The sequence below is a fragment of the Mixophyes fleayi genome, chromosome 1 (genome assembly GCF_038048845.1).
Source record: "Mixophyes fleayi isolate aMixFle1 chromosome 1, aMixFle1.hap1, whole genome shotgun sequence".
Classification (NCBI taxonomy): domain Eukaryota; kingdom Metazoa; phylum Chordata; class Amphibia; order Anura; family Limnodynastidae; genus Mixophyes; species Mixophyes fleayi.
The window spans coordinates 262,091,971-262,111,744 of NC_134402.1; positions in this window are offsets into that span (position 1 = coordinate 262,091,971).

Genomic DNA, 19,774 nt, shown 5'->3' on the forward strand with positions numbered 1-19,774 from the left:
GTACCATTTCCTGGAGTAGATGGCAATGAACAGCAGCAATAAGTTACTTTAATGCAGGGTTTTCAGTTTAACTGGACTCAACCAGTTTTATGGTAATCAAAATAAACAAAACATAAATAAAAACCTTGCCTGTCTGGAATTTACTAAACATTCTCTAACACCCTCTTTGAAGTGTGGAACCGTGTGTCCCACACACCTACCAAAAACATTAACAAAGTTGTTCACCACTGCAGTGTCTCTCAGGAGGCATCCAACCTCCTCCCCAAGACTGAGACAGAGATTGAGGAAGAGCTGCAACCTTTTACAGACATCCCTCACCTGTAGCTCCTAATTAATCTGTTGTGAGTCTGCAGAAAAGAATACCCAGACTGGGCCCTTTGCATGGAGCCCACCCTGCTCTCTCCATACAAAACACCAGGGACCCTTACCAGCTTTACCTAAGCTGAACATACTCCTTTGGAATCTCTTTCCTATATAAATCAATCTCCCTGGGTTTAAAAACATGCAAGTCAGACAACCTGGGACATAGATACCTGCCATTCAGACCAGTGACTCTGTCACAATATATTGTCTTTGGGTTTCGGTGAATAAAACCATCTCTTTCTTTCATAGCAGAAGACAACTCAGGCAGTTCATATTCTGCTTATGAAATATCTCCAAGTCGATGATATAAGAAAAAAAACAAAAGCACAATATAGTGTAGTGTCTTTTTAAAATAGAATGTATTTAAAGCCCAACACCACAGATGGTTAGGGAGCATGCACTCGGTATTTTATAAATGAATCTTTCATGTGATTTTAGTACACCACATGAGATAACCTCTTTCACAAGATGTTTCTATAATGACGGTGCAATCGCCCCTATGTAATCATTTACTCCGTATATAAACGGTAATTTACTTCAACGTAATGAAAGTCTCTTCAGCTGTTCTTAATTAAATTGCTTCTTACGATCTTTTCCTCGTCAGTATTTCACATGTGTAAAATAAAAAAACATGATGAGATCTAGTGTATTACCTTAAAACAGCACTATTTATTTCTCATGCAACTTAAAAACAGGTGGATGCCATACAAATGAACATTACAATTCGAAATCCTCAATTAGGTAGCTATTACATTCCTTCCGGATTAATTTGAAGTGGTTGGCATTTAGATATATCAAGCCAGGGCAAGTATTACTGATCGACTCCTCAGATGTCCGGATGGGCGATTAGCTCTTTATTCCATTCGAATTCTACCATGTGTTTCAACCCACACTTCTCGGGGCTTTGTGAAGGTGTCATGTTTGTACATGCCAAAGGTATCCCTATTTATATATGTGAATTTATGTCCTCAGATGTATGTTTGAAAACATCTAAACATTGATACATCTGGTGGCATATTTGGTATTGCGCCTGTGATATATATGTAGGAAATTATTTTAAGCTTTAAATTAGATCTAACTTTCTATCTGACAGATAAGTGCTGAGGTAACAATACATATAAATGTCCCACAGCAGTCTGACAGGGTGTGTCTGAAGTCAAAGCAAACAGAGCAGCTGATGAGAGCTCTTTTTTAAAGGGAAGGTGGGAGTGTCACCTGACAATCAATCTCGGGCTGTGGGAGGAGTGTCAGTGTTTGTTTCACTGTTCAGTTTGATCAATGCTAGATAAGCTGGCCATTGTTTAATTAGTGTTTAGGGTCACAAGAAACTCTGTGAAATTTTTATGGTGTCAAATATTTTACCACCCTGATATTAAAACAAAGTAAAAAAATAAAAAAAGTTGTTTGCGTGTATTTCGCCAGAAGTATGCTCTTGCCACAATATATAGGAATAAATATATTTTATATGCACACATATACACACTCACATACACAGTAGTTGAATTGGAAATTTGGTCTTGCATTTGTGTTCAGCTTAAAAGAGATCCCCTTTCTGCATTTAAAATTGATACAGATTATAACATGGTGACAGATCTTTTAAGGAAAAGTACAGCTACCAACAGTCTTCTATACCATAAATTGCTTATTTCAAACCTATTCTAAAGAGGATCCCTAAAATCGAATTCTCAGTTTAAGGAGGAATTATCTGATCATGATGTATTTGTACAAAGAGCACAAGAATAGACTCATGGAAAGGAGGAGTAAGATCTATTAAACAGGCAATAAATAAAGCATTAAAAAGAGATAATCAGTCATTAGTGTAATCACAAATAAAATCTACAGAAGGATAAGAAGATCAAATTCAATTAGGATTACTGTGAGAGAGAAATTAAAACATCATACATTGGTTGAGTCTAATGTCAGATAAGGACCTTGCAGAGACCCCGGTATCCTGAGTAAATTTGACTTGGAGATGCTCCCATAATTTTAGGGACAGACTAGTCCATACCTACTTTCACAAGAAAATAGAACAAAAAAAAATGCCTGTCTATGACTTAAAATGATAAATATAGAAAAGCCCACCACATCAAAGAATTTATCAAATGCAATCAGAGTTATATATGGTATATGCTGCACATGTCAGAAATGCTATGTGGGAATGACTACCCCTCCACTTAAACAGAGGAACATAGAACATATAGGAGCCATACAAAATGCAGAGACAGACATTAGAAAGATGAATAAACTTACCTCTGTTTCTAGGCACTTCCATACTGCACATCAAGGGAACTGGAAGGACCTCAACATTTTTGGAGTGGAAAAAAATAGAATTCAGAATTCTAAGGGGAGACATGACTCAGAAAATGTTGCAATGTGAAAGCGAATGGATTTAAACTAGGAGGATTGGCTTTTTTTTACCATAAGAGAACTTTGTTGATTACTGTAATTGTGAGATCACCTCATTGTGACAATATTGGATGATGTTCTCTTTTTTCTTCTGTTGTCTATTATATTAGACATTTTTAACAGAAAGTTTTACATGAAAGTATAATAGCATCTCTCTCTTTATTAATAAGAGTACTAATTTAGAACCCCAAAAATAATAATGAATTTTAGATGCAACTTAGTCTTTACAGGACATTTAAAGTTTAGTTAAAATGACCATTGGTATTAATAGCAGAGACAAGTGTTATTCTTTTCTGGTGTTTATTCCAAACTTCTGCTAAAACTTATACCTTGTATGTTTCACACCAATTTTATTTTTTTTTAAACATTTTTGATAGTAGATGACATTTAATTTCCACATATTAATGTATTCTGTATATATGTGTTTAAGTATGTATATAATTGAATAAGAGTGTAAGAATCGATTTGACAATATAATGGAGTTTGAACTACTAAAGATCTATTTTTCTAAGATGGAAAATGATGTGGGTTACACCGACACTTATTTAGGAATGATATATATTAACTGATACATAGGTATAACATATTATCATGTTAATTATTTTGATTACATTTTGATTACATTTTTATTCACAATTGATATAAATATTTTATTATTTTTATTTTATTTTGAATACACAATGGTTAGGAATATGACTCAACACTAATAGTTATTTTTATTATGGAATGCACAATTTTAATTTGATATATATATATATATTTGAAAATAGAGGGGATACCTAGATATAGACCAGTTAATTTGATGTATACTTAATGAAACAGATATATAGTACAATTACTTGCTTATGTGTTTTCTATTTATTAAAATATTCTGATTAATATAGAAATATACTGCTATTTCTTGTTAATATATATGCTATATTTATCAAAATAGTGTCTGATTTGAACAGTATTCTAATACAAACTAATTTTTCATTTGATAATAGAAATAGAAATAAACCATAGTTGCCTACTCTCCGGGAGAGCAGTGTTACCTCCCGTATCTAGCTGACTGTGAAGTGGTTGGGTATAAGACCTAATAACACGATTCACAGCGAATCGCATCACCCTAAACCCGCTCCTGGCTGTCCAGAGGGGAGATGCTAAAAGTTGGCAAGTGTGAAATAGACAGAGTAATGAAGTCCTTGAAGATATGAAAATATAAATGAATATATATGAAAATATAAACAATAGCAATTAAACTGATAATGTAATCCCAATTGTCTATGATATCCCTCAAGTGAATCCTTCAAAAGGTGAATAAGTCATTATTACACTCAAGAGTATTCTAAATATAAGACACATTTTTCCTGTTACTTAATTATAACGGTGGCTAAGTGGTTAGCACAGCTGCCTCACAGCGCTGGAGTCATGGGTTCAATCCCTGACCATGACCTTATCTGTGTGGAGTTTGTATGTTCTCCCCGTGTTTGCGTGGGTTTCCTCCGGGTGCTCCGGTTTCCTCCCACACTCAAAAAACATACTAGTAGGTTAATTGGCTGCTATCAAAATTGACCCTAGTCTCTCTCTGTCTGTGTGTGTGTGTGTGTGTGTGTGTGTGTGTTTAGAATGTAAGCTCCAATGGGGCAGGGCCTGATGTGAATAAGTTCCCTGTACAGCGCTGCGTAATCAGTGGCGCTATATAAATAAATGATGATGATGATGATGATGAAGTAGAGTGCTCAATGAGAACAGAAACCTTCTATTTTTGGCTCACAGAACTATCTATTAGATCTTCAACAAATCAATGCATCAGCAGAGAATAATGTCATGGGCGGAGGCAGTGGCTAGTTGGAAAATTTTAGCCTAGGGTGAAACTCAGCTTAGCAGCCTATTAAGAACATTTTAAAGAAACAAAATGCAGGTAGCCCAGTGATCCAGCCCATGGTAGACCACTATTGAACTAGCCAAGGGGGCACATACCCTTCAACTACTGGATAGAGGCCAGTTTGTTGCAGACAGATCCAGAAAGAGCAGGAACGGGGGAGAGAGGAAAGTGGTGAGAAGTGGATGAGGTTGGTGGGGATACTGGTTCACGGTTGTGGGCTGAGAGGGCGGGAATGGGGTAGGAATTTGGATGGGCATGGATGTCATCATGTGACGGAAGGGAAAAAGGTGAGGAGAGGGTGGCTGTGGAGGAAGAGCAGGTATCGGCATTGTCAGGGAGGGGCAGGGTGGTTGTAGAATGCGAGATAGGGAAGAAACATGGAGGTGGAAGTGAGGATGCAGGACATGGTGAGAGGAGCCGGAAGGGGGGGGTGACTTGTGAAGGGTAAAAGGGGAAGGAGCAACGGCACCCGTGAGTTGAGGAGCAAGGGGCCACCAGGGTTAGGATACAGGGCAGGGAGTGGAGGGCATTAGGGAAGCATAGGATAAATGAGGGTAGTAGTGGGGAATCAAAAGAGGGTGAAGGAAATGGTTGAGAAAACATCTGGTGGTGAGTAGCAGGAATGTGGTGCCAAGGGTGTTGGAAAATAGAGGGGTGAGAGTGTAGGAAGGTGTGATGAGGCCTAGTAGAGGTGAGATGATAGCAATTCAAGACAATGATGAACGGAGATAAGATGGAGAGTGTAGTATACAGAGATACTGTAAGATATAGGCACTGTGAATAGCATGAGGGCAATGATGAGGTAAAAGTGTCAATAAAGGCAAAACATTGAAGTATTACAGCTAGAGTTAAACAGATGCAGTTAAACCAATAACAATGTAAATTAGAACAATAGACCAGTGTAGAGACACAGAGAGCAGTGAAGTAATGGGAAAGTGTTTGGAAAGCAGAATAGGGTTGAAAAGATAGGGTAGGAGTCAAAGACAAAATGAGGGGAGTGAAAGGGCAGGAATCAGAGACAAAACAGTTGAGCAACTGGATGATGAAACAGCAGCAAGGTCTTCATTAGCTGGAGTGTTCAGCAAGAAATGTATCAGCTGGTGGTGGGAGTTCAGCAGAAACTGCATCACTGCTTGCAGTGTGTTTTGAAAATCATCCAGGAGTTGAGAGAAATTAGTACAGGTATCAGGAGGGTTGCACGAAGAGAGATGAGAGATGATGCTGCACCAAAGAAGATATGCCACAACACGATAGCTGCAGCTGTGCACTTAGGGTGTGGTTGGAGCTTAGTGTATTTTGGTGGAGCATTAAGTTCCAGAATGAGATACTTGTGTTGTGTGCTTAGGTGGCAACCTGTAACATGTGCATCCAGGAAAAATTCAGGGGGTAAATGTATCAAGCTGAGAGTTTTCCAGCAAGTTTGAAAAACTCAGAAATCAGATTCTAGCTATCATTTATTTAGTACATTCTACAAAATGATAGCTAGAATCTGATTGATTGCTATAGGCAATATCTCCACTTTTCCCACCCACTGGAAAACTCTCAGCTTCATACATTTACCCCGGGTCCAGGATGAGGTAAGAAAGTTGCACAGTGAGGTGGAGTCCTTTATTTCTAACCTCTGGGAAGGCTTCAGGAGGGATGGTGTTCCAAATAATGAGTTAGTCAGCTGGAGTGCAAGTCTGTTCAACTCCTTGCATCTAATAAGATGTGAGAGCTAGGCTGAAGGGGGAAGCAGACAACAGTGGCGGATCCAGGGGGGGGGATCGGGGCATTCGCCCCCCCTAGCGGCAAAAAGCTAGGTTCCAGCCGCCGAACAAAACGGGAGGGGTGGGGCTAAGTGCGAGCAGGGGGCGGGGTTAAATGTGGGCCAGCCAATCAGAGTGGTCCCAGCCGACGCTCAAAACAGGAGGGGGCGGGGCCAATCCCTGGCGAAAGGCGGGGTTTTATGCGGGCCAGCCAATCAGAGTAAAGGAGGGGCGTGATTATGCAAAATCGCCCCCCTAAACATAAAGTCTAGGTCCGCCCCTGGCAGAGGAGGACCCAGGACATACCAAGCAGTCTGATGTGGTTGGCAGCCTGTGCTATCAGCACAGGACTTGATTTCCCCAGCAGGCAGCACATTATTTGTGGACCTGTTTCATCTAGGGAAGTTAACCTTCTACCCACCAGGCTTAGGCTGGTTTCCATTATGACACCGGAACATCACGCTGGTTGATGAGAGGGACATCAAGCTATGTAATGAGCTGATTCTGGCATAGTCTGAAGATATTTGCAGTTTTAGTGGGGGGGACTTCATGGTTCTTATTGTCCAACATTAGAGCTAACCTGGCCAGAATAGGAACAGGTGTTGGAATCAATTTTGGGGCAGGAGGCTATGTTGGTTTTTTTATTTTATTTATTTATTCTTTTTTTATACAGTGTAATTACCAGTTATCATCATCAAGTCGAAGATGTCTAGCGAATCTAGTATCCAGTTGCATTCAAATACTGTTAAAGTATAACAATATGCACGTTAAGCCTGCTTACACAGTATTTTAAGCTGTTTGTATGTGTCATGTTAAACCTCACCTGGGCATGTGAATATGAATGGGTTGATCATCGCAAAACAACATGTCCTGTATAAAGTCTGAACTGTATGTTCTGAACAGAGTCTTAACAGTTTTATTATATTTATAAATCCATCAGCTAGCAAATTGCTCAATTAATTTAACATTGAACATTTCTTATACTAATTCCTTTACGCTTTAAACATATGGATGTTCTTCTGAATGTATATTCCTTTACAGGTAATTCCCTTTAATATGCCAGTCATAATCTTTATAAATGTATATGTAGTTTCCCTTTATTATGCCAATTATGCTTTCTATACTATATATGTACAAGTATTAATTACTGTAATTTAAGCAATTTTTCAAATGTATTAATTGGTATTTTATCTTAACTAATGTACCAAAATAGATTCATGAAACTTTAAATTAATTAATTGTATCTTGCATTATAGAAGAAATAATCACTTGGATCTATACAGCAAGATCTGCAGTGCATACGAAGACGCTATCAAGTATACTAATACAAATGAAGCACTACAATACAATAATTATACACTAATTGCAGAATGTATCTAGTTTTTGAAGCCATGCAAAAACAATGCAGGATTACTATAATGAGATAAAGGGCAGCACGATGGCAAGTGGTTAGCAGTTCTACCATACAGCACTGGGGTCATGAGTTCAATTCCCAACCTTGGCCTTATCTGTGAGGAGTTTGTATGGTCTCCCTGTGCTTTTACGTGGGTTTCCTCCGGGTGCTCTGGTTTCCTCCCCACTCCAAAGACATACTGGTAGGTTAATTGGCTACTATCAAAATTGACCCTATTCTTTGTGTCTGTCTGTGTGTGTGTATGTTAGGGAATTTAGACTGTAAGCCCCAATGGGGCAGAAACTGATATGTTTGAGTTCTCTGTACAGCGCTGTGGAATTAGTTGCGCTTTATAAATAAATGGTGATGCTCCCTGCAATTCATCAATTGTTTGCTGTTTCTAGTCAATGTAAGTACTTCTGTGCTATTGTTCTCCTGATTACACTGAATAGCAAAATTTCTGTTACTTTGTGTCACAAGATAGGTGAATTTAGTAGTATTTTCTGTGCTGAATTCAAACATAGTTTTAGAATGTCTTTATCACATAAGGATTTTGAATGACACCCAATTAAGTTTATTAACAACACATACAAAGTAAAAGATTGATTCACTGTAGATGTATAGGATATTCTGTTGTATCTTGCCTCAGGAGCATCCCTTTTAAGGGTCCTACAATGGTCAGCAAGTATACTAGGAGTCCACTCCCTGATACCGCTTTTCCATTACAGAAATAAGCTGCTGGATCTGTTCATCATGTTCAGCGCTGACTGCTCCACGATTTACTGCTAAGAAATCCAGAAGCGTGTCCAGCAAATGGTTTATCAAAGACATGTCACATCCCATGATCTTGTAAGATTTTAAAAGGTTGTCCAATATTTCTTCATAGTCATCTGCCTTATGTTTCCCTAAGTTCCAGCAAATACTCTTGCATCTTTTTCAGCCTGATTCAACTGACCATCTAAGCTCTAAACTTGAATCAGTTCTCCTGAAAGTCACTATACCGATATGTAAAAACACATACTTTTGTTTGTTTGTGGAGGAGATTCCAGCCTTTCGTTCTGCTTGCCTTTTATTAGGTTCAAATCTCGGACAAGGTCATTGAGATCTCCTTGGGTAAGTAAATGTGGTTCAGAAGACGAACAGGAAGCTTCAAAGGTTGCATCAAGCCTTACATGATCATCAACATTCTCTACAGGCTCTATTTCTTGTTCATAATCATTAAGCATGACATTATCTGGAGGCTTTGGCAATTCTTCACTATGAGGCACAGGCCTTATGGCAGAGGGTAAATTAGGGTATGTACCCCTCTTAACTTATACTAATCTTCCCAGAACAGTATAATTAAAGTAAATAATGGAATTTTACTGAAGAAAACCCTCCCTACTGGCTGCATAAATGGGTTGTATATTATAATGTATATTCTAAAAGAGGGCAAAACCATGGGTGATTGCATCTTGTTTTGCGGACCCTTGCAAAAATTAGATTTCATTTGGCGTACATGATTATTAAAATGAGACAAAGGGTGGAGAATGCTTATTTTTAAGGGTATTTCTGATTCTCTATAATAAACAGTGATTTACAAAATTTGGCACAAATGACAAGTTGCATCCAGATTCAGGAAATTCATCACAGATAAAATTTACTGAGTTTCCTATTTTTCCAGTCACATGCTACACAGTTGTAGGAAGAGTTAAATCTGCAGTACATATAAATACACTATTAAGTATACTAACAAAAAAGAATTGTTATATAAGTGCAATACACAAAAAACATTATATTTTTTGGATAGGAAATAAATTAGGAAGTTTAGCTTAGTTTATATTTTATATAGCACATTAAAATATACATTTAAAACCTTAATGGTCTTTATATTTTCAAACACTGTTTTTGTGCAACTGGGATATTTGCATCACATGCCTCATAATTCTGTGTCTACTATGCTGATGTAGTACAGTTTCCTCAATAAATTTCTCAGATCTGACACAATACCAGTCACAGTGAAAGAGAATCGATGAGGCTAAGATGTGATACATTTTTTGTGTGTATTAGACAGTCTTGCAGATAAGCACTTTTTCTGCTGCACACATTGGGTCCTTTAAAATGTATTAATGCATTTAAGCAATTTATTTCACAGTTGATCTATAAACATATGAACAAGCATTTTGTGCTTAATGGAATGTTCTGTATGTGTTCACAATATGTAAATAAATGAAGATTAAAGGACATGTCCAACTTTGGTTACATTTTATAATAGCTAAATGTAGTAGACCCATAGGCTCTATTTTGCAAATACAACTATTTAGCTACCTTAAACTGTTGGCCAGAAACACAAGTATATCTTAAGCTGGGTACACACTACACTGTTTTCATCCAATAATCGGCTCAAACAGCCGACATATGACCGCTCGTTCAAAAGTCGGGTCAGTGTTTGCAGTGACACGATGGTCGAAAGTCTGCCCAAATGGACGATTGTCGCCTCATTTGGTTGGTCGTACCGTTTAATATTTTCGTTCCAATCTCGTTTCCGCTGTGTAATGTGTATAAACTTCCGACCGATCCACAACAGTGAGTACGAAATTACAGTCATTGCTCACGACAACATGGCTGAAAAAAGTCGCTAAAGGGACGTCCGCTCTTCCCTTTACCGTCCTAAACAAGGCTAGTGTGTATACAGTCCATGGACCGAGCGATCGGACCATCGATCGCATGTAAAATCGCTCGGCATAAAAAGTTGGTCGAAATTTCTGTAGTATGTACCCAGCTTTACAGATAAAGGAAACTGGAAAGATCTTCTGACTAAACACTAATGGGTAAGGTAAAATATTGTTCAAGTACAACACACAGGATATGCACTTTTACCAAACAATTGCCAGTGGATTCACAACAGCAAAACCTAATGTACAAGAAAGCTTATAGTAATCATTTGGGTATCTTGCGACACATCCAAATTTAACCCATTACAGTTTTTTTTTAAACAAATGTTTATTGATGGTCAGATAAAATACACAGTGATAATCAAAAACATTTTAAATCATGTAGAGTACATTAGTTGAATAGCTCACCGTACGCCAGAAAAGACAGAAGTCAGATTCTATTAAAGATATGGGAAAAGGATGACCAGTATTTTTTTTAACTTAGATTAAGAAAGAAAAAGAGCAATAAAAAGAAATAGAGAGGTAGGAAATAAAAGAAGATAGGTAGAAGGGTGGTGTGGCAGGAACCATCCCAGGATTAGAGGGGTAGAGAGTAGAAATGGGAGGGGGGGTGAATGGGAGGAGGGTGTCACCTAAGTAAAGTAACAGCGGTGCTGGAAGTAGGACATCCAGGGATCCCAGACTTTGTTAAATGTTTTGGAGGAGTTACGTATAATGCTGGTCTTGTACTCCATGTGGTGAGTTTGCCAGATCCTGTTAGTCACAGTGATGAGGGAGGGGGAAGCGACCTGTCTCCATTAAATGGTGATTTGACATGGGGCAGCAGAAATAATGTGGCAAGCTAGTTTATTTTGGTGCTTAGTGGCCGAGGGAAACCCAAGGGGTAGAAGAAAAAAGTTTAGGATCGAGGGGTAGGGAAATTTGAATCACAGTTTCTATCAGGGATTTAACCTCACGCCAAAAGGGGATCAATTTTTGGCAGTCCCACCATATATGTTGAACTAGAAGCAGGAATGTTCCGTATTTCTGACCATTACTCATCATCAAATGGGTAGCCCAAGTCCTGCTCCCATGCCACCTCGTGAGGGTCAGAAACACGAATACAAGGGGAGGTTAATTCGGAATAGATAGTGAAGATGAGACCTGACGTTGATGCTTGGCACAGACACAATGCCTCGATGGTAGCGAGTGGACGGGAGGTAAGTCAAGATTTGATGGTAGAGTGGAGGTTGCAACTTTGTAAGTATTGATAAAAGGTCCATGTAGGCAGGACAAATTTCGCTTGAATGTCTGCAAATTGGAGGAATAATACACTGCAGGTGATATCATTTAAAGAAAAAGCATCCCTCAGGTATGCCTTGGAGAGAAGGAGTGGTACAGACCTGGAGGGAAATCGGGTAGTTGAAAAGTAGTTGAATATAGCCAGAGAGAGGGAGACTGTGGGATGAGTCAGAGCTTTTGGGGGACGGTGGGCCCTTGGGAGCCATAGAAGGGAAGCAGGTGTAAGCAGTCCCAGACTCTCAGCCTCAAGAGTTACCCAAACCCTAGCAGATGTCAGACCATTCCATAAGACGCACTGAGCGAGTTGGGCCGAAAGGTAATATCTTCTAAAATTTGGTATACCGAGACCACCACCAGGTGAGGACCTCTGCAAAACCCTGAGTCGTATATGTGGACGTCTACCTGCCAAAATAAATTTGGATGACTCATGTTGAAGGAATTTAAATATATAAGGAGGAATGCCAATGGGAAGAATTTGGAAAAAGTATTGTAGTCTAGGAAGAATATTTATTATTTATTTTAACAGCATTAATACAGCCTATCCAGGAGATAAATTGTTGGGATAGGGTGTGGGGGAAGTTAGCTTGGAAGAGGTGGGAAAGATTTTTGGTTAGGAAGACACCCAGGTATTTTATTTTGTGGCAATGCCAGGTCAATGGGAATGTATGATCTAGAATTAGTTTGTCTGCTTGAGAAATATAGAGTCTCGGTTTTGGTAGGGTTGATCCTATAACCCGAGAAGTGTCCATATGTGTGTAGCTCAGAGAGAAGAGGGGGAAGAGAGGTGATGGGTGGAATATGCTACTGAGGACATCATCTGCATATAATGCGATCTTATTTTCCGTAGACCCGACCTTAATACCTGCAATAGATTGGTTATAAGGAATTCTGGCAGCTAGTGGCTCGATTATGAGTGCGAAAATTAGGGGGGAGAGGGGGGCATCCCTGACGAGTGCCGTTGGAAATTGTAAAGGGCTTGGAGGTTAGGCCATTAGCCAAAACATTAGCAGAGGGAGTCCGGTAGAGAGCTGAAATGCCCATCAGAAACTTGCCAGAGAAGCCCATCGATCAAAGCACCCCACGCATAAATAGCGAAGACATGCGGTCAATCGCCTTCTCCGCATCCAAACCCATTATTAGAAAAGACAATGGAATGAAGCCAACCTGCTCCGATGGATCAGGACTGGAAGTAGAGGGTTGAGTCTAGCAGCCTAAATATTAGCGTTTAGAGTTTAAGGTCTACATTGAGAAGGGAGATAGGCCTATAGCCTTCGCAATGTAGGAGGTCCTTTCCTGGTTTTGAGATGACTGCAATGTAGGCAAGAGTAGTGGCCCCTCCAGAATTTGGTTATAAAGCGTTGTTAGGGATAGTAGAAGGTCTGCAGCAAACTTTTTATAATATTGTGCCAAAAAAGCCATCCGGGCCAGGGGCTGAGGAGGATTTGAGAGATTTTATTGCAATTTTAACTTCATCTGCAGAGATGTCTGCATTTAAGCAAGTTTGCTGGGACTGGGAGAGTGTGGGAGAGGGCTATCAGCTAGGTACGACTCCAGAGTATATGACAGGAGGCTCTCCCAGGGCTGAGAGCCCAGAAGAATATATAAGGAGGCATAAAAGTGCCTAAATTCCTTGACAATGTCTAGTGGGTTGTATGTTATAGAATTGGTGGATTTCTTGTGAAGTTTGTCAATAACTCCTCGGGGACACCTCTGATGAAGTTTCTGAACAAGTAGAGAGTCCACCTTGTCTGCCTTGTCATAGAGGTGTTGTTGGAGTTTCTGCAAAAGGGAGGCCACTCTTCGGGACAAAAGGGTATTAAGCTGACCCTTCAGAGAGTTAATTTGTGATAGAAAGTAGGAATCAGGGACCTGCTTGTGTTGGGTTAGAATAGTGGAAATACGTTGCTCTAAGGAGGAGACCTCTAGAGCGGTCTTGTGGTTTCTCTCTGAGGCAGCATTAAGGAGTTGAACATGGATGGTGGCTTTATGAGCTTCCCCAATAACACCCAAAGCTAACTCCTGCGAGGTGTTCTCCTGGAAATATTCAGAGACAGCTTTTTGATATCAGTAAAGATGGAAGTGTTTATTAACAGGGAGTCACCAGGCGCCACCTAAAGGTGCGTGAATATTGGTGTAGGAGATTGAGAAGGATGTATACTCACGCATTGTCAGACCAAAAAAAAAACTAGAATGATACTGTCAAGGGCACTAGGAGTCTTTGCCCAGGATATCACCAGATGATGTTCTTACCAAAGTAATATAGCTGGTACTATGGTCCTCTGGTAGCAGGGTGACAACGGAACAGGAGAATCAGCAGATGGTGAGAGAATGCTCAAGGAAAGTCTATGACTAGCAGCAACTGGTAATGACTTAGATGGATGTACACGAGGAACCAGATGGACAAGGAAACGTGAGGAGAGTCAGTGGTCTGCGTACAGCAAGTTGTACCACTGCTATAGTGAGGAGGAATGTCCAGGAGTAGAGAGGAGGTAGTGAGAGTCAGTGGTCTGCGTATAGCAAGTTGTACCACTGTCTATAGTGAAGGAATGGATTCCAGGTGCAAGTAGGTAACGGGGAAGTCAGTGGTCTGCGTACAGCAAGTTGTACCACTGCTTATGTGAGAGGATACTTGAAACTGGTGCCAATGGGAAACAGGAGTCAGTGGTCTGCGTCAGCAAGTTGTACCACTGCTATATATATGTGAGGAGGGGCACGTGGAGATGAATGTAATGCAGAGAATACACGGGGCACACGGAACTTGATCCCACGATGATATCCACAATAATAACTGACAAGTGCTGCTTGAAGTATACAAAGTCACTAGAGCGATCCAGGTAATAGGAAACAAAGTCAATAGTAACAATAGCTTCGGTAGATAGAAGACTCCGGAGATGAACACAACACAGTCCAGACAGATATGCAATACAATAGCAAAGTCAATGGAAAGTATGCATACCGCGGTTCAGGAGAGCAGGCTGTCAATGAGACGTGCAGGGATACCTGAACGGCTGAACGCCGGCAGGAGGAGAGACCACTCAAGGATGGAAGCGGTAATCAGGTTGGTGCAGCGCACGGAAGGTAACCGGTAATCAACGGAGCAATACTCAGGAAGCAGTAGTAAGTAAAACTGGAAACATGATGAACACGGGAGAGTTGAGGCTGTCTGGAATCCGGCAGAGTAGCGGAGGCAGCGGAGGGAAGGTACGCTGAACACAGGAGAGTAGAGGAGGTCTGGAATCCGGCAGTAGTAGTGAAGGCAGCGGAGAGCAGACACGTTGAACACAGGAGAGTTGAGGCAGACTGGAATCCGGCAGCAGTAGCAGATAGGAATCAGCTGAGTGCAGACACGATGAACACAGGAGAGTTGAAGTGGTCTGGAAACCACAATCGTAGTAGACAGGAATCAGCTGGAGCTGAATATACGAGGAAACACAGGAACACCTTCAGAGGCTCATGGGGAATGAGACTCCAAGATCAGGCAACCAGGTAATGATCACAGGTGGTTTAAATAGGGAGGGTTGCCTGATCATCCAATCAATTAAAAGCAACAGGTACTGAAGGTTTCATAAGGGCTGCACATGCGCAGACCCTCAGGATGGCGGACGGCCACAGTTCCTGAACACAGAAGAAATGGCACTCACAGTCCGGTGAGTTACAGATACCCTCTTGAGTGGTTAACGGTATAAAGGAATGGGAGACATGGAGTATGTCAATGCGGGAATATATCTGATACGGAGCTGAGTAATGGGTGTAGTCTCGCGCAGTGGAATTTTTGAGGCGCCAGGCGTCATGCAAGGAATGTTGTTGCAACAAGGCAGGCAGTCCTTAGAAAGAGGCGTAGAGAATTCACGGGGGGGGGAGAGGGAGGAGTTATCATCGTGTGGGTCTAAGACCACATTAAAAACACCACCTAATATGACCTTGGGCCAGTCGCTCAATGTGTCAGAACAGCGTGAAGAAAAACTGACCCTGATCCTGATTTGGGGCATAAATCGAGACCAGTGTGACCAGGCACGAGTGGACTTTGCCCATAATTAAAAGAAAGGGACCCTCTGGGTCAGAGTATGTGGAGAAGTGTTGAGAGAGGACCTTGAGAAAAATGGACAGACAAGGGGCATCTGCACCATGCATTACGTATAAAAGTTATCCATATCCTACCACTTTAAATGTCTTTAAAACTACTTCTACAAACGATCCTCAGCCAGAACCAGTGTTGGTTCCAGGAACTTCCAAAACAATGTAACTCAGTCTTTTATACAAACATTGCCACCTATGATAATCAAAACTGTGTAAGGTTCATCTCTGAACTGGAGACCTGCTACTCATGAGACTACTCATGCAAATAGAAGAACTTTCAGCTTAGCTTATAGTTATGAACCTATGACCTAGGAACTTTGATTCCAGAATCAGTAAAATTGTCAATACTGCTCTTTGTTTATAATTATAAACCTGTAGGTTGCTATCCTCTTCCTTTAGGTGACCTAAATTTCCTGTGCCAATTATGTGAATGCCTGTGCCATTTGTGAACAGACTTTCTCTTCAGTGCGTCTGCTTAATTTTCTCTTATAAATCCACAACCTTGATAGTCCATCACCATGGATTTCTATTGCTGAAGTGGTTTCTGAGGCATTCAAATTACTTCAGTAAGTTTTTGGAACAATGCTTCCATAGTTTTGCATATTTACTGAATATACATCTCGCTTATAGCAGAGGATGGGTATAATAATAATCAACACAGTTCCACTTCCCAAAGCCCATTTTTCATAAGTTACAGATATCATCCATTACCACTTCTATTCCTGACAAAGTTAGTGTCTTATAAATGAACCAAGAGCTGCTTCATTCTCCATTCCAAGAAGCTACCATTGAGGAGATAAGGAATGGTTGTCCACAGTGAACACAAAATTAAAGATTCCCTATACAAAATGGTTTCAAAGTTTATTGGGCCCTTTGAGATTTTAACGCAAATAAACCTGGTGACTTTTTGTCCTTCTGGGTTAAGAAGTTCATTAAATATCACACGGACATATGCGAGCAACAATTAGTTCTCACTATTACATTATAATGAACGTGTCCTTGTGTCCCCAGAGATTCAGACTTTGCATCTCCCCTCATTCACAAACATGTCTGCATGACTAAAGTCCCACCGTTTAGGAGCACCCAATGATTGTTGAATACGTGTTCAGACTTTCTTTGGCTTGTGACAAAAATGCTGATTTAGCATTTGTGTTGTTAAAGCGTTATTCTTTCCTACCTTCTGATACTCATATAGCTTGTTATTCACCTTCTTAAATCATTTCCATGTGGCAAGCTCAGATAGGAAATAATCAAACTTGAATCATGCTTTTAATTAAATATACCTTTTATTTTTTTTCTAGTTTTTTTCTTAATCTATTTTTCGGTCTAGCCTCAGTTACGGCTTAGATACAAGAATGAGGGTACTTCAGGACTAGCTTTAATGCATGTAGCACTTTTGTGTGTTTGAAGACTTGTTTTATATTGTGCAAGGTGTGCAGAGCTTGCACTTCTCCGAAATACAACTGGAGGGCATAAAAAACATCCTATTAAACGTGTAAGCATAGGTCTTATCTCCTTAGTCATTATAATTTTTGGTCCTCTGCAAATGCTGACATCATACTATGCAAATGCAAGCTCTTGCCCAACTTTAAACTGGCACCCAGTTACTTTGTGCTTTATAAATGAGGACCATAGAATTTAGCCGCGATAGAGTGACAATCTCAGCCTCGTGCGAGTAAACCAAAGATTTCATTGCTAGCAAAAATATTTATTAATATCACTCTTTGGCAAGTAATCCCATTGAAATATATTGCAGTCATTGTTTTCTCTTTGAAACGCCTGGTAAATAAGACTTCATCTTGTACTCAATTTAATAGCAAATATAAATACAATGTCAATGATCTCAAATACTGTGAAGGTATTGGGAGTCACATGTATATTTGTCAATATTATTAGTTGTTCTTTTATGTAAGCCATTTTACATTTTAAGTTTAAAAAAATGTAACTGCAAACATTTTGAATGTGTTTTGTCCATTCTACTCCTAAAAACTGTTTCCATTATAAACAAACACTTTAAATGGTTATGATACTATGATTAAATGAGATAAATTGTTAAGCCACTGTGTCACTGTTTCTGAGAAATTTATTTTTCAGCTAAGCAATTAGGGCTACATTTTCAGAATAAAAAGTGATATTAGCAGGAAGTAAAGTGCATAGCATAAAACAGCATGAAATCGTTAAACCTGAGCCCAACAACATTTATTTGCAGAGTGCGACTAAAATATTTATAAAATGGAGAAATGTAGCTGAATACCTTTTATTCCTGCAAGAAAGGATAATAGCCAGAAGAAGCCTGCTGGCACATACTGCCTGCTGGTGGATGCTCTGTTTGTTCTGTATAACAGATCTCTTTCAACTAAATGTCACATATAGGAGCTGCAATTTAAAAAAAAAAAAAAACATTTCAAAATGTTGTCAGTTGGAGCAGGGTACTGAGGGCACTGTGAGTTGTAATACCTGAAAAGATTTGGATCTATTTCTATAAAGTTTTGTGAGTGACGGTGTTCTACAAAAAATGTCATAGCGTTAGCATAGTTACAAATGTGTCAGCCAAAAGCCGACATTCTCACTGTCCTCAATTTGAAATGCTTTCACGCAACTTTTTTTTTGTATGTCACAGCTTTAAATGTTCATATATTGTTTAAAAATCATAGTAATTTTTTCCCTACTGGGCAATTTATATTTCTTCTGTAGTGTCACAGTTAAGACATGTAGAGTAAAAAAGAAACACTTTTGTTCTGGATATTTTAATACTTTCACTGCCATCACCATAGAAGTCATGGTGACTGATGACTCACAGTTTACAGGCTGCTACAAAAAAATCCAAATCTGCTGTGCAGTGAAAGCATCTCTGTTCTCGATAGTTAAAGAATTCAGTGATATTGAAGAAACCTAGCTTAAATGCAGTGAGGCACCAGGCAATATTAGGACACTTCCACATCTCCTAAGAACAACAGTCTCAGAGATTTCAAGGACCATATTGCAGCTAGAGCTACTTCATAGTCTCAGAACTCATCATCGCATAGTTCTCCATGGATCAAGCACAGACTCTAGGAGGTAAATGTATTAAACTCTGCTTTCATCAAATCACCAATTTTCGGTGATTATGCCATATGCCATAGTTAAAACTCCAGTTTAAGTAAAGGCAAAACCCACAGATATTGCCTTTAATAAAGATGAAAAATCTGCGATTTGACGAACTCAGAGTTTAATTATTGATAAGATCTTCACATCTCTACCTTGTGTTAAAGCATGAGTTAATAATCAGTAGTTAAGTTGTCCCCCATTTGGAGATTTAAGGAAAAAAAGTGAAAAGCAAAAAATAAAATATAGAGTGTTATGTAAACTTTATTATGAAACATAAAACTTGACTGCATGATCAATAGAGTACACATATTTGATATTTATATAACTGCAGTAAATTAAATATTATAATTATTGAGCCTAAACAATTGTGAAAATGAGAAAAGCACAGAACTATGGTTCAGAGCAATTGTTTTTCTATTTTTATTAATGTTTCTCTAGATAATGCAAATAGAATAAATAAATATGTGTTTAGAAAGCCCTGTTGTTTTTGTATTTTTGACAAATACAAAACCATCTAAGGCCAACTACTTGAGCTCCATTTATGTTGAAAAATTAGTTATTCAAATTGCTTCAAAGGCTGGAGATTACATATTTATAGGCATTTAAAAGGTTGGCCTATGAGCAACTCGTGCTCTTGTAAAACTACAAAACATGGAGCCTATGCTTCCAATTGGATACCTTTTACACCAATGCATTTATGAAGTTCAATCTACCAACGTAAAAATAATATTAAATACTAGAAATAAATCTGAAAAGTAATGTTTGGTTGCACCCTAGTAGTACAAGTAATTTACAATACGTTAGCTGAATTGGTTGGTGATGGCCACCAAGACACCAAAAATTTATTGCAAATAGTATAAAAAGCAAAATTGCTAAAATTTTCAAATTAGTATAATAA